The sequence below is a fragment of the Triticum aestivum genome, chromosome 2B, assembly GCF_018294505.1.
Source record: "Triticum aestivum cultivar Chinese Spring chromosome 2B, IWGSC CS RefSeq v2.1, whole genome shotgun sequence".
Lineage (NCBI taxonomy): Eukaryota > Viridiplantae > Streptophyta > Magnoliopsida > Poales > Poaceae > Triticum > Triticum aestivum.
Window position 1 is genome coordinate 710,839,306 of NC_057798.1, and position 25,243 is coordinate 710,864,548.

Sequence of the window (25,243 nt, forward strand, 5' to 3'; positions counted from 1 at the left end):
ATAAAGAATCATCTAGTAAGGATGAGATTATTGGTCTTGCTTCTATTGTTGTGCCTCCTACTGATCCGTTAGAACAATATTTGCTAGACCATGAAAATGATATGTTTGTGAATGAAAGAAGGGAAATAGATGAATTGGTCCTTCAACAGGGTCCAATTATGAAACACAACTTGCTTGTTGAAATCCTAGGGGATCCCCCTCCACCCAAGGGTGATCCCGTGTTTGAGCTCAAACCACTAGCTGATAATCTTAAGTATGCTTATCTTGATGAGAAGAAAATATATCCTATTATTATTAGTGCTAACCTTTCAGAGCAAGAAGAAGAAAGACTATTGAAAACTCTGAAGAAGCACCGTGCTGCTATTGGATATACTCTGGATGATCTTAAGGGCATTAGTCCCACTCCGTGTCAACACAAAATAAAAGTGGAGAAAGATGCCAAACCAGTTAGAGGTCCTCAACAACGATTAAACCCTAAGATGAAAGAAGTGGTAAGAAAGGAGATACTAAAGCCCCTTGAGGAAGGTATAATTTATCCCGTTGCTGATAGTGATTGGGTAAGTCCTGTCCATTGCGTTCCTAAAAAGGGAGGTATGACCGTTGTTCCTAATGATAAAGATGAATTGATCCCGCAAAGAATTATTACAGGTTATAGGATGGTAGTTGATTTCCGTAAATTAAATAAAGCCACTAAGGAAGAGCATTGCCCTTTACCTTTTATTGATCAAATGCTAGAAAGACTATCCAAACACACACATTTCTGCTTCCTAGATGGTTATTCTGGTTTCTCTCAAATACCTGTGTCAGCGGAAGATCAATCAAAAACTAATTTTACTTGCCCTTTCGGTACTTTTGCTTATAGACGTATGCCTTTTGGTTTATGTAATGCACCTGCTACCTTTCAAAGATGCATGATGGCTATATTCTCTGACTTTTGTGGAAAGACTTGTGAGGTATTCATGGATGATTTTTCTCCATTTATGGATCCTCTTTTGATGATTGCTTGAGCAACCTTGATCGAGTTTTGTAGAGATGTGAAGACACTAGTCTCGTCTTGAATTGGGAAAAGTGCCACTTTATGGTTAATGAGGGCATTGTCTTGGGGCATAAGATTCCCGAGAGAGGTATTGAAGTTGATAAAGCTAAAGTTGATGCTATTGAAAAGATTCCATGTCCCAAGGACATAAAAGGTATAAGAAGTTTCCTTGGTCATGCCGGTTTTTATAGGAGGTTCATTAAGGACTTCTCTAAAATCTCTAGGCCTCCGACTAATTTATTGCAAAAAGATATTCCTTTTGTCTTTGATGATGATTGTGTAGAAGCATTTGAAATACTTAAAAAAGCTTTGATCACTTCACCTATTGTTCAGCCACCTGATTGGAATTTACCTTTTGAAATTATGTGTGATGCTAGTGATTATGTTGTAGGTGCTATTCTAGGGCAAAGAGTTGATAAGAAATTGAATGTTATCCAGTATGCTAGTAAAACTCTTGATACTGCCCAGAGAAATTATGCTACTACTGAAAAAGAGTTTTTAGTAGTTGTATTTGCATGTGATAAGTTTAGACCTTATATTCTTGATTCCAAAGATACTATTCACATGGATCATGCTGCTATTAAATATCTTATGGAAAAGGCAGATGCTACGCCTAGACTCATTAGATGGGTTCTCTTGCTCCAAGAATTTGATTTGCATATTATTGATAGAAAGGGAGGTGAGAACCCCGTTGCAGACAACTTGTCTAGGCTACAGAATGTTCTTGATGACCCACTACCTATTGATGATAGCTTTCCTGATGAACAATTAACAGTCATTAATGCTTCTCGTACTGCTCCTTGGTATGCTGATTATGCTAATTACATTGTTGCTAAATTTATACCACCTAGTTTCACATACCAACAAAAGAAAAAGTTCTTTTGTGATTTAAGACATTACTTCTGGGATGACCCACACCTTTATAAAGAAGGAGTAGATAGTGTTATTAGGCATTGTGTACCTGAGCATGAACAGTAACAGATCCTATGCAAGTGTCACTCTGAATCATATGGAGGACACCGCGCTGGAGATAGAACTGCACATAAGGTATTGCAATCCGGTTTTTATTGGCCTACTCTCTTCAAAGATGCTCATAAGTTTGTCTTATCCTGTGATGAATGTCAAAGAATAGGTGATATTAGTAGATGTCAAGAAATGCCTATGAATTATTCTCTTGTTATTGAACCATTTGATGTTTGGAGCTTTGATTATATGGGACCTTTTCCTGCCTCTAATGGTTACACACATATTTTATTGCTGTTGATTACGTTACTAAGTGGGTAGAAGCTATTCCAACTAGTAGTGTTGATCATAACACCTCTATTAAGATGCTTAAAGAAGTTATTTTTCTAAGGTTGGGAGTCCCTAGATATCTTCTTAGTGATGGTGGTTCACATTTTATTCATGGTGCTTTCTGTAAGATGCTTGCTAAGTATGATGTTAATCATAGAATCACATCTCGTTATCATCTGCAGTCTAGTGGTCAAGTAGAGTTGAGCAATAGAGAGCTCAAATTAATTTTGCAAAAGACTGTCAATAGATCTAGAAAGAACTGGTCCAAAAAACTTGATGATGCATTATGGGCCTATAGAACTGCAAATAGAAATCCTATGGGTATGTCTTCGTACAAGATGGTATATGGAAAAGCATGTCACTTACCTCTAGAACACGAACATAAAGCATATTGGGCTATTAAAGAGATCAATTATGACTTCAAACTTGCCGGTGAGAAGTGGGTTGTTTGACATTAGCTCACTTGATGAATGGAGAACCCAAGCCTATGAGAATGCCAAGCTGTTCAAAGAAAAGGTCAAACGCTGGCATGACAAAAGGATACAAAAGCGTGAGTTTAACGTAGGTGATTATGTGTTACTATTCAACTCTTGTTTAAGATTTTTTGCAGGAAAACTTCTCTCTAAATGGGAAGGTCCTTACGTTATCGAGGAGGTCTATCATTCCGGTGCCATAAAAATCAACAACTTTGAAGGCACAAGTCCGAGGGTGGTGAACAGTCAAAGAATCAAACATTATATCTCAGGTGACCCTATCAATGTTGAAACTAATATTATTGAAACCGTAATCCCAGAGGAATACATAAGGGACACTTTCCAGAACGTTTCAGACACCAAAAAGGAATAGGTATGTGGTACGGTTAGTAAACCGACTCCAAAACAGTTATAAAGGAAATTTTCCTCCATTTTGGAGTATTTAAGAATTTTGGAAACCAAGAAGTAATCCGGGAAGGACACGAGGCCTCCACGAGGGTGGAGGGAACTGATACGTCTCCAACGTATCTATAATTTTTGAATGTTCCATGCTATTATATTACCCCTTTTGGATGTTTATGGGCTTTATTTTACACATTTATATCATTTTTGGGACTAACCTACTAACCGGAGGGCCAGACCGTATTGTTGTTTTTTTTGCCTATTTCAGTATTTCGAAGAAAAGGAATATCAAACGGAGTCCAAATGGAATGAAACCTTCGGGAGCGTGCTTTTTGGAACGAACGTGATCCAGAGGACTTGGAGTGCAAGTCAAGAAGCAGCCGTGGCGGCCACGAGAGGGTAGGGTGCCCCCCCTATAGGGCGTGCCCCCTGTCTCGTGGGCCCCTCGGGCGGCCACCGACGTACTTCTTCCTCCTATATAAGCCTACGTACCCCGAAAACATCCAGGGAGCCACCGAAACACAATTTCCACCGCCGTAACCTTCTGTATCCGCGAGATCCCATCTTGGAGCCTTTGCTGGCACTCTGCCGGAGGGGGAATCGACCATGGAGGGCTTCTACATCAACATCCTTGCCCCTCCGATGAGTTGTGAGTAGTTAACCACAGACCTACTGGTCCATAGTTATTAGCTAGATGGCTTATTCTCTCTTTTTGGATCTCAATACAATGTTCTCCCCCTCTCTTGTGGAGATCTATTCGATGTAAACTCTTTTTGCAGTGTGTTTGTCGAGATCCGATGAATTGTGGGTTTATGATGAAGTTTATCTATGAATAATATTTGAATCTTCTCTGAATTCTTTTATGTATGATTGAGTTATCTTCGCAAGTCTCTTCGAAATATCAGTTTGGTTTGGACTACGAGATTGATCTTTCTTGCCATGGGAGAAGTGCTTAGCTTTGGGTTCAATCTTGTGTTGTCCTTTCCCAGTGACAGCAGGGGCAGCAAGGCAAGTATTGTATTGTTGCCATCGAGGATAAAAAGATGGGGTTTATATCATATTGCATGAGTTTATCCCTCTACATCATGTCATCTTGCTTAAAGCGTTACTCTGTTCTTTGTGAACTTAATACTCTAGATGCAGGCAGGAGTCAGTCGATGTGTGGAGTAATAGTAGTAGATGCAGGCAGGAGTCGGTCTACTTGTTGCGGACGTGATGCCTATATACACGATCATGCCTAGATAATCTCACAACTATTCTCTTTTCTATCAATTGCTCGACAGTAATTTGTTCACCCATTGTGACAGCCTGATTTTTGGCCCTTTCTTTTTCTTTTGTTTTTCCGAGGTTTTGGCCTGAGTTTTCTTTTTCCGTGGCTTTGTGGTCCGGAAACTGAAGGATATGACCTCTTCTTTGCTTCCAGAGTGGCTTGTCATATCCAAATCTTTCCCTAGACCCTGTCATTTCCATCCTAGCCCAAATCCCAATATTCTTTTTATTGGGAATATTCCTTTTCTATTAAAGGAATAACTCAAATTGCCCTAGGTTGTGAAGCAACCTATATTTCCATCACTCCAAAAATTCCCAAATAATTCTCATAAATTGTTTGTGTCATATATTAATCAAATGTGGAAAAACTTTTCATTAACATGTTCAAAAATTATCCTACAATAATTCATTTCCTATTCTACCCTGAATGGCACTTTCTAAAGGAAGTGTCATTTATATTTCTCCTATTGACTCCCAACCTTTTTGGGCATGTTTATATGTCCAAATAATTGCACCATGCACAAGTTCAAATTTATTTGCCTAGCCAATCTTCCTAAGTGAATTTTCAAAGTCTCTGTCAGACAGAAGGCTTTGTGAAGGAAATACTAGCTAGGAGTTCCCAAATGAGTTGAATATGTTGCACACTCCTTAATGTGCTCACATTAACCCCTTCCACCCATTTGCAGCCCCATCCAATCATCTATGTGAGCACAGGAGCAAATCTTTGATTCTAGCAATATTTTCAGGTTGTGAAGCAAGTATATTTTATATTGCTTCAAAAATCCTGATAAATTACCAGATCATTCTTATGCCCATAAAAAATCTCTCCACCCATTTTGGCATCATTCCATTGAGCCATTTGACCACCATAATTATTCCAAGTTTCTGGTCAACAGAGATGTTTGTGAAGCAAGTGCTATTTTGGTTTGTTCATTTGGCATGAGCTTTTTACAGCATCATCATATGACCTAATGACTAAGCCTTGCCCAATATAAGACCTAGGTGACACTCCATGTGAGTGCATCTTGCTGATCTTAATTTATGGACTAAGCATGCAGTTGTGAAGCAACTGCAGTAAATCTTGATCCATTTACCCTCAAACTCCCCAGGACTGTAGTCCTTCCTAGCCTACACACCCCAGACAACTTCTTTGGCTTCAAGCAATTCCTTGTTGATCACATTGAGCTAGTAAAGTTTACTGCAGTAAACTTTAGAGCTCACTAACTATTTAACCAGAGCCTCTTTCACTTTGTTACCACCTTAGTTGAAACCAACCTTCGAAGGACTTACCACTAGACATCCATTTCCAGCTGTTTGCCTCCCCCACATGCCAGCACTGGTGGTGACCACCGTTTTGGAATGCCATGCGCACGTCCAGAGCACTGTTTGTGCTGGACCCCCTCCTCCTCTCGTCGGCTTCGCGCTTGTGAAGATGTCCAGCGTGTTCCCCGCATCGTCGCCATTCTCATGGACCCCTCTCCCCCTCCAGAAGCTAGCTCACCGACGCAAACCGCCGCGCGCCTATGAGAGATCTATGGCCGACCGAGCTTCTATGGCGCTCGGCCTCTTCCTCTGCCCCTCCTTTGGCCTCCTCCTCCTCCCCATGAGCTCCTCCCTGTGCGTCTCCGTTGCCTTCCCCCGAGCCAATGTGTGAGCACACGCGTCCGTGGCACCGGAGACACGTCGGCGGCGGTGCCAGCTCGGCCTCCCTCGCCCCGCCTATAAATGGCCAACCCCCGAGCCTCTCCGAGCTCACCTCTCGCCTCACCTCTCTCCCAGGACCCCGCCCCACTTCTTCCCCGAGCCGGAGCTGCTCTCCTCGCCTCCCTATGCAGCCATAGCCGCTGCCTCGGCCATCTCAAATTCGAGCAGGCCCGAGTCCCCCTCCTCTCCTAGCCACCACCATCGGCTTCTCCGTGCTCCGGCGACCCTCCCCAGCCCCTCCATTCATCGCCGGAGTGCCTTAGGCCGCCGTTCCCAAGTTTGGCCACCGCTCTACCCTCGGCCGCTGCAACCCTTTGCCGCCATCCCGCTTCTCCCGGCGCCCTCTAGCCCTCTGGATGGATGCGGCGAGCCCTTCCGCGTCCGCCGGTGGCCTCGGCTCGGCCTAAGGTGGCCGGAGCCAGCCGGCCTCGCCCTGCTCCCTCTCCTCTGTTATCGATCGGGAGGAACGCGAGGAGGAACAAGACAGGAGCCAGGTGGGCCCCCCTGCACGCGGACCCCACCTGTCGGCCCTTAGGCGTTGACCCACCCTGCCCACGTGGATAAGTGACGGGCCCCACCCATGGGACCCACACGCATCAGCCCCGCCACTATTCCTTTGGATAAGGTGAAAGCGTATTTTCCCAGAATGCATTTTCACTTTTTCTATTCAGGCCCCTGGTTGAAATTATTTTCATTACAGATGGGTCCCTGGTAGAAAAACGTCCATATCTTTTTAACCGTAACTTCGTTTGAGGTGAATCCAACGCCCACTTCTTTGTTTCGTCGAGACCATTCTGTTGGTCATGTTTTAACTATGGTTTGACACTGTGAAAATGACCTTTATGCCCTTGCCCTTATTCAGCCTCCTCCGAGAGAGAACGTTTTCCGGCGAATCTTTTCGCGGCTTCACCGCACTTCTCCCCGGTGCCTTCTTCATCCCCAGGCAAGCCACAATACCCACTTGCATGATAGTCATGCAGTAGCCATGGTTTTCAACTTGAATATTTAATAAATGTTTGCTTGTTGAAAAGGTGGTTATCGTTGTTCCGGTGATGTTCAGATTTGCATGTTCACTTTTGTGCTATGTTGTCTTATACTCTGTGATCATTTTATACCTGCTAGTATTACCTTTCATATGTTTATGCTTGTTAGTAGTACAGTTGATGTTGGAGATGGTCATGCTAGTCAGTATGTGATGCTTAGTGGATACAATTTATTGTTGACATGGTGGAAAGTTGTCAGGACCCCGACTCGATGTCACATCGATCTAGCCGGTAACACTTCATATCACTTTGCGGCCTCACGCACGGTGTTCCCACGGGTGTCGCCTTACCTTTGCCCGGGACCGTTTGCGCCTTTTGGCTCACGTATATGATAGTGTCGCTAGCATCCATATGATAAAGAGCCCGGGCTGACATGACTAGTCGTAAACCCAAAGTGGCACAGACTTACAGGGACAGGCATCCATGACCCAGCTTCGAACGTGTCGGTCATCAGCAAGTGGGTCCGGGCTGTAGCACTGGGCTAGCAGGACTCCGGTAAACCGGGCTGTAGCGGGCTAACAGGACTCCGGTACTCAAAGCGTGACATTTCCCCGAAGGGACAGACACAGGAACGAAGAAGGACACATGCCGGCCAGCCTAAGTGTTCCGGAGCAGTAGCAAGCTACCATGGCTCAGTGGAAACACTAGGAGACATTTCCCGGTAAGAGAGGCTACTAAAGATAAACAACTAGATGGTCAGATCCCACACATACCAAGCATTTCAATAACATACACACAATATGCTCGATATGTGCAATACAACATGGCATCACAAAATGACTCTACGACTCAAGTATTTATTCAATAGGCTCCGAGGAGCGAGATATTACAAACATGGGTCTCATGACCCAACAATCAGAGCATACAAGTCAAAGCACAAGCGGAAGCTATCATGTCTGAGTACAGACATCTATAAATGAAAAGGCTGAGAAGCCTGACTATCTATCAGATCCTGCCGAGGGCACAAGATCGTAGCTGAGGTATCAAGCTAAACGTCGAAGTCCACGCGGAACTACTAGTGAGACTGAAGTCTCTCTGCAAAACATAAAATAGGCAAACGTGAGTACAAATGTACCCAGCAAGACTTACATCAGAACTATCTACATATGCATCATTATCAACAAAGGGGATGGTGGGGTTTAACTGCAGCAAGCCAGCTTTGACTCGGTGGCTATCCTAACTACGACTGCAAGTAACTCTTTTGAGGTGGCGCACACGAGTCCACATATTCACCATATCAATACACCACTATGGAATCGCTCCCGTCTCCCTACGAGAACGCCATCCATAGCACTCACGCTTATCTTGCGTATTTTAGAGTATCCACTTTCACTTGTCTATGAACTGATATAAGCAACCCAGAAGTCCTTTTCCGCGGACACGGCTATTCGAATAGATCATATTAACCCTGCAGGGGTGTACTTCTTCACACACGCTCTCACCACTTACCGTCGTTTACACGACATGTACTCGGCAACCTTCAAGCGGAAGCCCAACGTGGGTGTCGGCCACGACCTACCTAATCACCTAAGTCTCTAGTCCAGGTTTATCGCCTATTCGGGTTCCATCCATGAGGAGATCCGGCCGGAGTTTCGCTCACAGCCCCAAACGATGTGAACAGGGTTCCCGAGACACCAAACGGGCGCCCGGTACACCGTGCCACGTGCCTACCGCATCACAGCCCACCCCTACGGTCAGCGCTGCGCACGGCCTCCAGCATACTACAAACACCAGAAACTACTTGCAACTCCTGGACAGAGGACAAGGGTGATTAAGAAGCCGAGAGGGTCCATTGGTTTCGGGCCCAATGCGTGGTAGTAGCTGAATCATGGATCACAAACACAGAACTCAGTTCCTGAGGACGGCTGCAATGAGACAACCCACCATGTACTCCTACATGGCCTCTCACCGCTACCTTTACCAAATCGTGTTCACACACTTAGCTCACACACAGTAGGACATGTTCACACACCTCTGATTCATCCCCGATGAATCAGACCTGACTCAACTCTAAGCAGTAGCAGGCATGACAAACAAGCATGAATGAGTAGGCACATCAGGGCTCAAACAACTCCTACTCATGCTAGTGGGTTTCATCTATTTACTGTGGAATGACAGGTCATGCAGAGGATAAAGGGGTTCAGCTACCGCAGCAAGTAACAAATATGTCGTTGTTGTCCTAATGCAGTAAAAGAGAGCAGGAGCGAGAGAGTAGGATTGTATCGGAATGAACAAGGGGGTTTTGCTTGCCTGGCACTTCTGAAGATAACATTGAGTCTTCATCAGTGTCAACGATCACATCATCGGTATCACGTCTATCGAGAGGGGACAAATACCGGCAACACAGAAAGGAACACAATCAATGCAATGCACAATATGATGCATGATCATGACATGGCAAAATGAATGTGTTTTGAGCTAATGCAACTAGCAACAGATTAAATGAAGTTGGTTTGAATACAAGATTCAAATTCAAACTCCATATGTGATTATTCAAATGCCATTTATTTGATTTGTGCTAAACAGCAGCTATAAGTTGTTCTAACATGCATGAAAATGGTACAGATGGATTCCTTGAATTTTTCTGATAATTTTTCATATATAAATTATTTAATTTGGAGTTACGGTTAATTTTCTATGAATTTTAGAAGTTTTTAGCAATTTTCTGGAATTTCCTGAATTATAATAAATCCAGAAAATGGTTTATTGCGTCAGCCTGACATCATCATGACGTCAGCAGGTCAACAGGGCCGCCCAGAGTCAAACCTGACGTGTGGGACCCACACGTCAGTGACAGGGGGTTAACAGGGGTTTATTTAGTTTAATTAAAAGGTTAGGGGGGGGGGTCGGGCCCACTGGTCAGCGTCAGGGGGGGGTTTATTTTAGTTTAATTAAGGATTAAGACACTAGGGCCCACATGTCAGTGTCTATTAAACTAACTAATATTTAGTTAACACTAATCCTAGCCTAATTAGCCGGGCGGGGCCCGCAGGTCAGTGAGAGAGAGGGGGGGGTCAAACCCGGCAGTGGGTCAACCCACGCCGGTCATCGGGTCAGCGGTCGCCGGCGTTTAGCCGCCGGCGAGTCCAGACGCGGCGGAGGGCTCGGAAACGAGCCACATGGCATCGTTTCGGCCGCGGTTTGTTGCATTCGAACGCGCGCAGTGGCGCGCGTCTAGTGGTGGCGGTGACAGGTGCTGGGGTGGCCGGAAAAGTGGTCGGCGACGAGGTTTGGCGGCGGCAGCAGCTCGGGCAATCCTGGGGTCGGGGTTAGGGAGCACGGCAGGAGGGGCTGGGGCGTGCTACGGACTCCCGAGATCACGATGAGCACGACCGTGGCCTCGGATACGAGCTGGGGTGACTGTGGCCACGGCCACGCCATGGCCGGCGGCGAGAGATTCTCGGGCAAGTGGTGGGGCTAGCTAGAGAGGGAGGTGGGGCACGGGAAGAGGGGAAATCAACACAGGAGCTCACAGCGGGTGCAGTGGTGGCCTCGGCGAGCTCGGGGACGTCTTCGGTGCTGCGAATCGAACGGCGGCGATCGCCGGCCGTGGCGATGAAGATGGCGGTGATGGCGTGGCTTCAGGGCACCCGGCGTCGCGTGCGTCGTGGTAGAGCTTCCCGGATCCAAGGCGGAGCTCGTGGCCTAACTGGCTGGGCGTGGGGATGCTGGTGGCTCCGGTGGTACTCGTCGGCGGTCTCGGTGCATCCGGGGATGAGCGAGGGAGAGAGACAGAAGAGGGAGAGGGGATGCAGCGAGTGAGGGAAAGGAGAGAGGGGACACGGGGCGTCGTCGTGGCGCGAATTAGGACGAAGGGCGGCCTCCAGCGCGAAGCAGGAGGTGGCCGGGGCGCTCGGGCGCGCGCCACGCCTCGCCTCTGCCTTCTGGCAGAGGAAGAAGAGGACAAGGGGGGGGAAGGTGGGCTGGGCCGCGCTGGTGGGGGAGCTGGGCCGGCTGGGCTGCACGGTGAGGCCAGGTACTTCTTCTCTCTTTTTTTTATTTCTGTTCTGTTTTTCTTTTAATTAATTCTTTTGCCACTGTTTGAATTAAAAATAATAATTCAAACAATGCCAAAGCTCCTCTGAATATTTTTATATTGCTAGATGGACTTTTCCAAAGCTCATAAAATATTTCAGGGGTATTTGAAATTATATTCTAATTATATGAATATAATTCAAATTCAAATAGCTAATGATTTAAATTCAAAGTCCCAAAAATAAATCCTTTTAAAATGTTCATTATTTTTGGTTTAGATCAAAACCCTTGCCAAAAATATTAAACATCTAAGAGGAGCATTTTGGAACAATGAATGAGATTTTAGGGGTTTTTGCCCCTCTTTTATTTAGGGTTTTGAGGCTTCCAATATTCCTCAATTCAAGTTTCAAAAAATATAGACATGATGCACACATGAAGCTAGCCTAGAGCAATGCCAGAAGCTAGGGATGTGACAACTCACCCCCACTAAACAAGAATCTCGTCTCGAGATTCAAGCGTAGGGTAAGGTGAAGGGGAAACGCAACTAGTATAATCTTCACGATCCAGGGTGCACTTCAGTTGAACGTTGATTCATTCACCATCATTGTCTTGAAGTCTTGCCTTGAGAAATCCTGTCAACATGACATGGAGGAAAGAAGGGGACTCTAGCAGGGTCGATCTTCTCGAAGATCGAACAACTCACGGAACGAGACATAGGACCATCTCTCGGGTTGAGACACGAGCACACATCCAGAGGGGTGGAAGGAGACGGATGACGAAGGTGCACTAGGTGGACAATAATTCCACACTTAAGAAGGTGGTAAACGATTGTCGACGTAGCGAGGGGTTGAATTGCCATGATACCACGACGAAACATCCTGGAGGAGGGTGAATCGTAGATTATCCCCTTAAGTGGCAAAAAGAATTACCTTTGATATAGAGATCATTGAGACTCTCTATATCAGCCTAAGGCAAATCTCAGCAATCGATTGGCGGGGGTCGGTAGAATGGCATACTCAAACTTGGATGATGTGGATTACCTTGTTGAAGACAACGTAATGGATGAATTTGCTTACCACCGGAAATGGAAGAGATCCGTGGTAGAATGGCACATTGGCGGTGCGAGCTGGGAACAAAATGCAATTGCTGGGAATGATTCTGGTAACTGGGGAGGAACCCAACAATAGAGAGTGAATTCACTGTTGGAGTGGTTATAGCATAACCGAAGAATCTGGGGCAATCCCAGCTAGTGCCGATGATAAGACGTAGCGCTTGTGCGTGCTCTCAAGAACTTGAGCATTTCCACATTCATCAAGGTTTTACCAACATCCGTGTCATGGGTCCGGTAGCACAACTTACTACCATGATGAATGGTGATGGAGGATGCAGATGCAAAGGAAGATAACACTTTCTCAGATTTCACCTTAGCGAGGTCAAGGAAACAAAATCTGGATGATCGACCGAGAGACATTTAGCACTCCGCTTCTAATGTTCTCCTTGACGTGCTAGTGTATCCCATTCATAGATATGGTTTGATAACTAGAACATCAAGTAAAAGGTCGGACATCGGGAACACAATAATCATAAGGCACAACTAGGAAGTAAATCCTACGAAGTCCTTATGGGAAGGTGGCCAACTGCTTCAATCAAGATACCACAATAATAGGTCCTTCGGCTGGGTGGTGCTGGCCACGACATCCACTTTACCGGTTATCGAGGGACAAATATTATAGTTCTTGGGAAATGTTCCAAACCATCATATCTGCCTGAGATTCAGATCTGGTTGGTGTCAGGATATTCCAGACTCATCGAGTCTAGGAAGAAAATGAAAGTTTGCAACACAAATCGACGAGATGACGTTGCGGGATTCTCGGGAGATGAACTACGATAGCAAGCTCCAAAACATGAGCTGGTTCTGCTACAAACATGTGAACATGTTGTCCAAGACAAGCATGACCACAAAGTAGTCTTATAATAAAACACTACCGAATTCAGGAGGGGAACCATCATCGAGGATATCGAAGTCCTTGCATAAGGTATACTCTTAAGAAGGAACTTCTTCTCCTTGAACAATTCAATCAGTGGCTTGGTGTGCTAGGGACACATATAGATTGAAGGTTGCAAGTCTTCAAACCACAGAATTCTTCGCACGTGTGCATGACTGATTTGGAATGATTCCAAGAAAACAACATTGACTTTCTCGAATCCACGGCGGCAACTTGCATCAGATGCACATGAATTAAAGGAAGTCACTACCTTCATCCAAACATATGCTTCATGAGCTAGCATGAACAAATGCTTTCAAAAATTTCCAACACTAGCTTAATGTTCAACAAAATTATGGAGGAGATAAGGATGTTGTCAATGGGCTCAACAACAATTCATCTAGGTTTCCTTTTAAAAGGAATTCCATAGTTAAGTGAACACGGTGATAGCATTGGTCAGACCAAAGATATAACGGTGTATGCTCGAGGAATCAACCACGAGTAAGACAACATTACGAATATCGTTGGTTCTGATTTGATTTGACGATAGCCCACACTCAAATCAAAGGATTGATAAGACAATAGATCCAGCAACTGATCACAGGGACCAATCGATGAAGATATCATCTTTCTTCAACACACACTACACAAGAATATCCCTTTGGAACGAACTAAGTCAGGCAAGCTTTTATCTTCCAACTCTCCAAGTTGTTGTCTAGCTTAACCAACTAGCTCAGGGATATCTAACACCGATTCTTGGAGAGAAGGTGGTTCACAAGAAACCAACTTGGTCACGAACTCAACATAGCGGTCAGGTGACAACCCGGTAACACCTCCAAGAAGATATTTGGAAAGTCACGAACCACCGGTGTGTTACTAAGCTCGAGAACAATCTTGCTTTTGAGGGCAAGACGATATGATCAAATGAGTGAGGACTTGACAAGACCCTAACTCATCAATCGAAGGGTGCATCGAAATAAGGACTAGGTAGCACGATCAGTCTTAGAAGGATGATTCGAAAACCAACATACTAAGAATGAAATTATTATCCTTTAACTACCAAGCAACAGAGTTGCTAGCAGTATTGATTTCACACACCATGATTCATTTGTCAGCATTCCGGTGACAATAACACAGGAACCGAGGAATGAACAATGATGGCAAGAAGTATCACTGTACCAAGAGTTCATAGGATGGTGTGCAATTCCTATAACAATCTCGATATAAAATATGTAATACTCCAAGGTAGAGCAGAACAAAAGCTGGAGTAGCAATTTGATCTGCGGAATACAACTACTTTGACCCAATCCTAGATATGGATGAGATACTGGAGTTTGTTTCTCCAAGTCATTCCGAAATAGAATGGCCTGGCGGACCACAAGGGTAATAGGCATCGACGAACGAATGCACGCATACTCTTGACTATCAATTGATAGACGAGGGTCAGAAGACAACTAAAGAGGGACAACTCAAAGGAACATACGATTTTCTGAGTTGTGGATGCACGGTTTAGCATGTCGAACGAATTCCACATATTTCTTCCGGATAACCCATGCAGAAAGGTAGAACTGGCAGAGTCACAATGTAGAATCGAGAACCCATCGAGAGCACTCTGATTGTGATCTTTCGATCAGCGAGGAACATCTGCCATAAGCGGTTCATAGTATTTGGAGGAAAGGAATACCACGAACATCGAGGACTAATGCAAAGGTTACTAATAACCTAAAGGAACGAGCAAAACTATCAACATGAAGTAAGTAGAGTGAATCTCGGGTTCAGAACCCAGGAATAGAATACCTACTACTAAATGGCATCACGGGATGCTTTCGAGAATGATGGCCAGAATCATCACACTGGGAACACAAATCATGGCTAAATTACTAGATGATCCCCTAAGACACCTAGGGTCATAATAATATCTCCAACATATATGTCAAGGTAACGGAGTACCTCAACTCACTGATTAGTGTGGTTAATCTGGCCCATGGGAACATTGAAACGAGAAGAAAGGATTTGCAAATGCATCAGACTCTTTAGAAACCTGGGATGACTCGGACAGCATAACGGCTGTAAATGCTCAGAAAAGATTTGAGACATTCACAAAAATGGTGGCATAACCGCTCAGAAGCACAATATCAAGGTTCCGAGATCAACAATTTAACATACGGAAGTAATAGGAACTGAAACGAGGCTTAAGTCCAACAATTCTATAGGTCTACGGATTGGTAACACGTGATCCTAATAGAAAGAAGAAATAGCCTAGTTCTTAATCCCCGTAGAAGAGAAGATGATGACTCAGATCAGAAGGCCATGAGGTATAAGGAGTAAAAGAGCCTTACGTTCCATCCCACAATCAATTCCCTTATATAACTAAAGAATTTCTAGACTCAACTTCGACCAGTTTGGCTTGGTAATCCTACAGGCAGTCAAGCTCTGATACCAACGCTGTCAGGACCCCGACTCGATGTCACATCGATCTAGCCGGTAACACCTTCATATCACTTTGCGGCCTCACGCACGGTATTCCCACGGGTGTCGCCTTACCTTTGCCCGGGACCGTTTGCGCCTTTTGGCTCACGTATATGATAGTGTCGCTAGCATCCATATGATAAAGAGCCCGGGCTGACATGACTAGTCGTAAACCCAAAGTGGCACAGACTTACAGGGACAGGCATCCATGACCCAGCTTCGAACGTGTCGGTCATCAGCAAGTGGGTCCGGGCTGTAGCACTGGGCTAGCAGGACTCCGGTAAACCGGGCTGTAGCGGGCTAACAGGACTCCGGTACTCAAAGCGTGACATTTCCCCGAAGGGACAGACACAGGAACGAAGAAGGACACATGCCGGCCAGCCTAAGTGTTCCGGAGCAGTAGCAAGCTACCATGGCTCAGTGGAAACACTAGGAGACATTTCCCGGTAAGAGAGGCTACTAAAGATAAACAACTAGATGGTCAGATCCCACACATACCAAGCATTTCAATAACATACACACAATATGCTCGATATGTGCAATACAACATGGCATCACAAAATGACTCTACGACTCAAGTAATTTATTCAATAGGCTCCGAGGAGCGAGATATTACAAACATGGGTCTCATGACCCAACAATCAGAGCATACAAGTCAAAGCACAAGCGGAAGCTATCATGTCTGAGTACAGACATCTATAAATGAAAAAGGCTGAGAAGCCTGACTATCTATCAGATCCTGCCGAGGGCACAAGATCGTAGCTGAGGTATCAAGCTAAACGTCGAAGTCCACGCGGAACTACTAGTGAGACTGAAGTCTCTCTGCAAAACATAAAATAGGCAAACGTGAGTACAAATGTACCCAGCAAGACTTACATCAGAACTATCTACATATGCATCATTATCAACAAAGGGGATGGTGGGGTTTAACTGCAGCAAGCCAGCTTTGACTCGGTGGCTATCCTAACTACGACTGCAAGTAACTCTTTTGAGGTGGCGCACACGAGTCCACATATTCACCATATCAATACACCACTATGGAATCGCTCCCGTCTCCCTACGAGAACGCCATCCATAGCACTCACGCTTATCTTGCGTATTTTAGAGTATCCACTTTCACTTGTCTATGAACTGATATAAGCAACCCAGAAGTCCTTTTCCGCGGACACGGCTATTCGAATAGATCATAGTTAACCCTGCAGGGGTGTACTTCTTCACACACGCTCTCACCACTTACCGTCGTTTACACGACATGTACTCGGCAACCTTCAAGCGGAAGCCCAACGTGGGTGTCGGCCACGACCTACCTAATCACCTAAGTCTCTAGTCCAGGTTTATCGCCTATTCGGGTTCCATCCATGAGGAGATCCGGCCGGAGTTTCGCTCACAGCCCCAAACGATGTGAACAGGGTTCCCGAGACACCAAACGGGCGCCCGGTACACCGTGCCACGTGCCTACCGCATCACAGCCCACCCCTACGGTCAGCGCTGCGCACGGCCTCCAGCATACTACAAACACCAGAAACTACTTGCAACTCCTGGACAGAGGACAAGGGTGATTAAGAAGCCGAGAGGGTCCATTGGTTTCGGGCCCAATGCGTGGTAGTAGCTGAATCATGGATCACAAACACAGAACTCAGTTCCTGAGGACGGCTGCAATGAGACAACCCACCATGTACTCCTACATGGCCTCTCACCGCTACCTTTACCAAATCGTGTTCACACACTTAGCTCACACACAGTAGGACATGTTCACACACCTCTGATTCATCCCCGATGAATCAGACCTGACTCAACTCTAAGCAGTAGCAGGCATGACAAACAAGCATGAATGAGTAGGCACATCAGGGCTCAAACAACTCCTACTCATGCTAGTGGGTTTCATCTATTTACTGTGGAATGACAGGTCATGCAGAGGATAAAGGGGTTCAGCTACCGCAGCAAGTAACAAATATGTCGTTGTTGTCCTAATGCAGTAAAAGAGAGCAGGAGCGAGAGAGTAGGATTGTATCGGAATGAACAAGGGGGTTTTGCTTGCCTGGCACTTCTGAAGATAACATTGAGTCTTCATCAGTGTCAACGATCACATCATCGGTATCGCGTCTATCGAGAGGGGACAAATACCGGCAACACAGAAGAAACACAATCAATGCAATGCACAATATGATGCATGATCATGACATGGCAAAATGAATGTGTTTTGAGCTAATGCAACTAGCAACAGATTAAATGAAGTTGGTTTGAATACAAGATTCAAATTCAAACTCCATATGTGATTATTCAAATGCCATTTATTTGATTTGTGCTAAACAGCAGCTATAAGTTGTTCTAACATGCATGAAAATGGTACAGATGGATTCCTTGAATTTTTCTGATAATTTTTCATATATAATTTATTTAATTTGGAGTTACGGTTAATTTTCTATGATTTATTGAAGTTTTAGCTATTTTCTGGAATTTCCTGAATATAATAAATCCAGAAAATGGTTTATTGCGTCAGCCTGACATCATCATGACGTCAGCAGGTCAACAGGGCCGCCCAGAGTCAAACCTGACGTGTGGGACCCACACGTCAGTGACAGGGGGTTAACAGGGGTTTATTTAGTTTAATTAAAAGGTTAGGGGGGGGGGTCGGGCCCACTGGTCAGCGTCAGGGGGGGGTTTATTTTAGTTTAATTAAGGATTAAGACACTAGGGCCCACATGTCAGTGTCTATTAAACTAACTAATATTTAGTTAACACTAATCCTAGCCTAATTAGCCGGGCGGGGCCCGCAGGTCAGTGAGAGAGAGGGGGGGTCAAACCCGGCAGTGGGTCAACCCACGCCGGTCATCGGGTCAGCGGTCGCCGGCGTTTAGCCGCCGGCGAGTCCAGACGCGGCGGAGGGCTCGGAAACGAGCCACATGGCATCGTTTCGGCCGCGGTTTGTTGCATTCGAACGCGCGCAGTGGCGCGCGTCTAGTGGTGGCGGTGACAGGTGCTGGGGTGGCCGGAAAAGTGGTCGGCGACGAGGTTTGGCGGCGGCAGCAGCTCGGGCAATCCTGGGGTCGGGGTTAGGGAGCACGGCAGGAGGGGCTGGGGCGTGCTACGGACTCCCGAGATCACGATGAGCACGACCGTGGCCTCGGATACGAGCTGGGGTGACTGTGGCCACGGCCACGCCATGGCCGGCGGCGAGAGATTCTCGGGCAAGTGGTGGGGCTAGCTAGAGAGGGAGGTGGGGCACGGGAAGAGGGGAAATCAACACAGGAGCTCACAGCGGGTGCAGTGGTGGCCTCGGCGAGCTCGGGGACGTCTTCGGTGCTGCGAATCGAACGGCGGCGATCGCCGGCCGTGGCGATGAAGATGGCGGTGATGGCGTGGCTTCAGGGCACCCGGCGTCGCGTGCGTCGTGGTAGAGCTTCCCGGATCCAAGGCGGAGCTCGTGGCCTAACTGGCTGGGCGTGGGGATGCTGGTGGCTCCGGTGGTACTCGTCGGCGGTCTCGGTGCATCCGGGGATGAGCGAGGGAGAGAGACAGAAGAGGGAGAGGGGATGCAGCGAGTGAGGGAAAGGAGAGAGGGGACACGGGGCGTCGTCGTGGCGCGAATTAGGACGAAGGGCGGCCTCCAGCGCGAAGCAGGAGGTGGCCGGGGCGCTCGGGCGCGCGCCACGCCTCGCCTCTGCCTTCTGGCAGAGGAAGAAGAGGACAAGGGGGGGGGAAGGTGGGCTGGGCCGCGCTGGTGGGGGAGCTGGGCCGGCTGGGCTGCACGGTGAGGCCAGGTACTTCTTCTCTCTTTTTTTTATTTCTGTTCTGTTTTTCTTTTAATTAATTCTTTTGCCACTGTTTGAATTAAAAATAATAATTCAAACAATGCCAAAGCTCCTCTGAATATTTTTATATTGCTAGATGGACTTTTCCAAAGCTCATAAAATATTTCAGGGGTATTTGAAATTATATTCTAATTATATGAATATAATTCAAATTCAAATAGCTAATGATTTAAATTCGAAGTCCCAAAAATAAATCCTTTTAAAATGTTCATTATTTTTGGTTTAGATCAAAACCCTTGCCAAAAATATTAAACATCTAAGAGGAGCATTTTGGAACAATGAATGAGATTTTAGGGGTTTTTGCCCCTCTTTTATTTAGGGTTTTGAGGCTTCCAATATTCCTCAATTCAAGTTTCAAAAAATATAGACATGATGCACACATGAAGCTAGCCTAGAGCAATGCCAGAAGCTAGGGATGTGACAAAAGTTATGTGATCCTCTCATGATGATGTTGATATCATGTTCATGCATTTTATCATGGCTCAACATATTTGCATTCAAGTTTAACCGGATTAAATTGAACTTGAACAACTGTTGGCTGAGTCATGGTGCCACTGAATCGATGCAGACCAGTGCAACCACGCTTACCGGTATGGGACGGTCCTAACTGGGTCTATTGTCGTGCCTCTCGCCGGTGCCTCCAATGAGGGAAGGTTATGGGTGTGCTGTACCCTGGCCCGGTAAGCAGGCATAACCTTGTGTGACCGTAGTTATTATAGTCGGCGGATCCCCGTGTGGGATCGTTTATGATTTGGGCCACGACGATGGTCGTTGTGTCTGGAGGTAGACACGGGGCCACGCATGACTTAGCTCAGTGGAGTGAGTCGAAGTGGCCCGGAGAGTGTCATGGCAGTAGGACGGTTTTGTCGGAACGCCGTTGGTCCACCCGAATGGGAGTGCGAGGCCATGGGTTTTGTAGTGTGGATACAGTGTACTAACCTCTGCAGAGTGTATATTAAATCTATCGATAGTCCTGCCCGCGGATAAGGGCCCAGGTCATGAGAAGGTCACACCATGAGTCAACAGTAATAAGAATAAGGTGCTTAATAACAATGAGATAAGTTGGTTGTGATCGCCGTAAGGATCACGGGTCAGGTGTTGGTCGGGTTGTGATCGCCGTAAGGATCACGGGCCAGGTGTTGGTCGGGTTGTGATCGCCGTAAGGATCACAGACCAAGTGTTGGTCGGGTAGTGATCGTCGTAAGGATCACGATGATATCGATGATACCGAGTTGTTGTATATTCGTGATGTTGTACAAGAATCATGGGTAAAGATCAAGCTCCTTGTGGTTATATAATGATCGCTACGGTATTGTTTATGCCAAGATTGATTTGATCCTGAGATGATCGTGTGATGTTCGAGGTTGGTAAGTGATGCATGTGTTGGTTATGAGGTAATTGAGCAGAATAAGTGGTGCATATGGTGTCATCATGTTGCATGCTAGTATTGTCGGATTAATATGTTCATGTTGTGTTAGCTGTATCATGTTTATGTTGGTCATGCCATGTTGTTCTGATGATATCATGTTAAATTCCTGATTAACCTATAATTGCCATGTTGTTGTCTGTCTTGAATGCTTCTGAATTATTGTGAGCTTGCAAGTACATTCAATGTATTGACCTGGCGTGTCATGCCAGCTTGCAGGTCATGCCGGATTTGATTGCTTGCTTGTTTTCGTTTGTGCGAGCTAGGATAAGCGTTCCAGCCAGAGTCCCTGCGGAGTGGAGTTCACCACCGTCGTTGTTGTTCCGCTGGTAGAGTTATTCCGCTGCTTCGAGTTGTTCTGCTGCTTGCATAGAGCAACTGAGGATGGCGTTGTGTCGCCGTGCCGATGTTATCCATTGTAATATCGGAGACCTTGTATTCATATTCATGTAATAATAGAAAGCTGGTTTGTTCTATGCTAAGCAGTGCCGTATTCCAGAAGACTTCTGTTCAATCTTTGGGCTGGAATATGGGGCGTTCCGGTTTTCTCTGAGCCGGGGTGCCACAGCGCTTGGTATTAGAGCAGGTATGGCTGTAGGACGCCCTAGACCGCGCGAACGTTAGAAATCGGTAGTATAGAGTCTGGGTTGTTTATTGCATTGGGTTGTTGCATTTGTTTGTTGCATAGCATGCATATAGGCTCATTAGTTTGTCACTAATGGTTTATCTGTTGAAGTGTAGCTGGCATCGGTTCGGATCCACTACAACTCATCCTTTGCATTTCTCCAGTTCCTTTTTCTTTTGGTGTTTGGTGTCATTTCTGTCCCAGCAAAGTGATGCCAAGTGATCCCGACACTGTTTGCAAAAATGGTGCTCGGGTATCACGCCGATATCTTTGCTTCAGTCCCACCTATCGTTTCGGTGATAGGCATGCATCTATCCCGGATCGTTCTTTTATTTCGTCGTATTGGCAACCCTTAATGATCTTAGTTATCAAGAAAGGGCAATGTCAGCAGCCTTAGTTTTTCCCTGCTATCCTATTTCTTGGACGAGTATGGATCTTTTCCATCTGCTTGATAATAATGTAGTTGCGACCTTCGTGTCCCACTACATGATTATCGAGTACGTCCTCGCCTCCGAGCTAGTCCAGGTTGCTATCTGGCTAAGCTAGCACTTGGTGTAGTGCTGTTTACACCAATTCTTCCACACATTTATTCGTCCTCGTGCACATCGTCACAACATGCTAGATCGTAGTACCGGAGATTCCATGAATTTTGTGTGCTTAAGTAGGCATGCATATTGTGTGACTAGCAGTAATATGTGATGATTGCTTGATTAATTATATTAGTAGACTGCTTGTGTGCCTTTGTCGTTTCTGTTGTTCCTTTCTTTGGGCCTTCGGTGTTAAAAAATTTCCCCTGTTAAAGTTGCTCGTCAGCCGACACCGGACCCGAAGAGTCAGCAAGAAATGCATATATATTTGGAAACTTACCTAAACAGAATGGAATTATCAGCTGACTGTAGTGAAATTAGGAATATCTTGACTGGATGCAAAAGAAATCCTGGATGGACTGTCAGTATCAAGTTTGCATTAGCATGCACTCATCACAACAAAATGATTAACTCGGCAAGAAGATAAATTGTGTGCAAGGTTGACAAAATATTATCAAAGGTATGGCTCGGATACAAGTTTAGTTTTTCGTTGAGGATGATTTTGGAACTCGGTGTACCTAGAAGCAGACAAAAATATGGCATGTATTTAGTACTCAGAAAGGAGAATAGTCCTGCAAACCACCCTTTCATGCAAGAAATCAATAGCAAAAATATTCAGATGGTTATATATGTGGAAATCGGTCCGCATATCACAATAAGAAGTTTATGGTGTAAGCAACCCACTTTTCCCTCACAAAATACCAGAGAAGTTTCCAAGGCAAGATTCATCTATCTTCCTCAGTATGATACATGGATGATTTCTTGTGCAAGTTACCCTGTCTTCTTCGGTAAGCAACCGCAAAAGCTTCCAGCATAAGGTATCGAGTCTTTCCCCCAGCAAAGTCTTTAAGGGGGTAAGCTTCTGAAGCACGATGCCCAGTCTTCTTCAGCAAGCTATCCGATGAATGTTTCGAGCACAAGCCAATCAATCTTACCCAGTAAGACATTAGTACAAGGCAGTACGCTGTGAATTGATAGCACATGGCAGTGAATCCCAAGAATCGGATCCGCAACATTTTGGTCAGAATCAAGAATCAGTTAGAATACACGTTTGTCTCGGAATCAGGTCCTCATATATATGCAATGAGCATATCATCAAGATCTTACAAGTCCATCGGATGAGGATCTGACAATCACGCGAGGATGATTACGAGAATAAAGCCAGTATACACCACAGTGTGACAAAGGATTATGAGGATTGATGACATCAATGAGCTCCGTACAAGAACTGGTGAACTGGAAAATGATCCCGATGAGCCCTTGTCCCCTTTTCTCCAATGACAGCACCACGACTGTGATCTGAGCTGTTTCTAGCTATCCGGGGTGGATGCCGATTTTTGTTTCTCTCTTTAACGACTATCATGACTCTGAGCTATTTTTCGGCCGTCTCGTACAGCTGTTGAGTTTCTTTTTGTGACAGTAGCCCTATAGCTGCTATTTGGCGATTTTAGGGAGCAGTCACCTTCTTCTTATCGACCTGGTCTCATGCTCTGAGCTATTTTTCGGCAGTCCTGAGCCGTGGTTGAGTTATTTCAGTAATGTCCCAGATCTGAGTGTAAAGACCGTTCTGGTGGCTACTGACTTATTTGTTGGTTTCTTGCAAGTGTTTCGGATGATCATTTCCCAACAATCAGAACTTGAGAGGTGTTGAACCTGCCATTTAATGGGTTACCTTATCAAAAAAATGAGGATAAACTACGATTGCCGAAAAATTGCACCGATAGTACCTATGGTCATACGAAGAAACGATATGGCCCAGCTCTTTCAGCCGAGAAACCAGACCAAGAAAACAATAATGAAGGAGCAAGACCAGTGAGGCAGGTATGAAAATTGTATACAGCCCCCATGGTGCAGATCCCCCGGACAATCTAAGTCAGTATTGATTCACACGGATATGCCTACTACATGAGTAATCGGCATGAGGAATAACAATCTAGAAGCCTGAGTCCTCACTTATATGAATCAACATGGATAGCCTGTCGTGAACAAAATTTTTCCGTTAGAACCACCGTCAGTCAAGTCTGCAGATATTATTATACAGGCCAAACCCTTTATGCTGGCCGCAACCGGAGACAATCAAATATTTGGTACGGATCTGATACTCACGGAAGTGGAACCGGTTATGATGATTCAGAAACTTCTGCGATGAGTCAAAATCTGTAAGGAAACGGCTATGTTTTGACTCTCTAACGACCCGACCTCGGACGGTCAAGTCTCTGTGCTTAAGTGTCATCCCTGGGTCGGTATGCTGACACACACAGTACTCGAGGATTTATAACAGAGGTAAATCACATGTATAAAATAACGTAAATACTATTACCTCAATCCATAGCGGAAGTAACAAGGTTGTGGATTCCCATCAACACCAACGGCAAATTTGAGTGTAGAAATCGTAACCCTAACGTATCACTTACTCATCGTAAGATCCTGCAACATGAGACGTTGCAGCCACAAAGGGTCGGTACATTGAATGTACTGGCAAATTCACACCATAGAGCAATGATGAATAAAGACTATCACTACATGCATATTTGGCTGGTGGAGGCTCTATGGTTATAATGTTTTTGCGAAAAGCCAATTTTTCCCTACTGCAAAGGAATAAATTTTATTTAACTATCATGGTGGTTGTTAAACATTGAGAATGGTTGACAGCATTCTCAATCCCAATTAATAACATCATCATTAAACCCAACAAAATTAATTAAAGTAACATGATGAGATACTTAAGATACTTCAAGTACTAGATACTCAAGATTGTCCATAACCGGGGACACGGCTAACCATGATTAGTTTGTACACTCTGCAGAGGTTTGCGCACTTTTCCCCACAAGACTCGATTGCCTCCGTTGGTTTTCTCGCACTACATGGTGTTTGAGAAACGGATAACGGAGACACAGTCTTTCAGAAACATTAACTCTCTACTCCGGGTAGACCATACCAAACCTACAAAACCCACTACCTGCTGATCTACCTCTTCAAGAGCTTCACGTAACTTACTCAACTATGCTAGAGCCCATAATAGCTTGTGGCTACACACGGAAGTTTCTAGCATGAATAATCTCAGTTCCCTTTGAGCCTGGGTGGCGGTCCATAGGAAGATCACACGGTAACCCCGGGATTTCCAAAAAAACAGGCAATCACTGG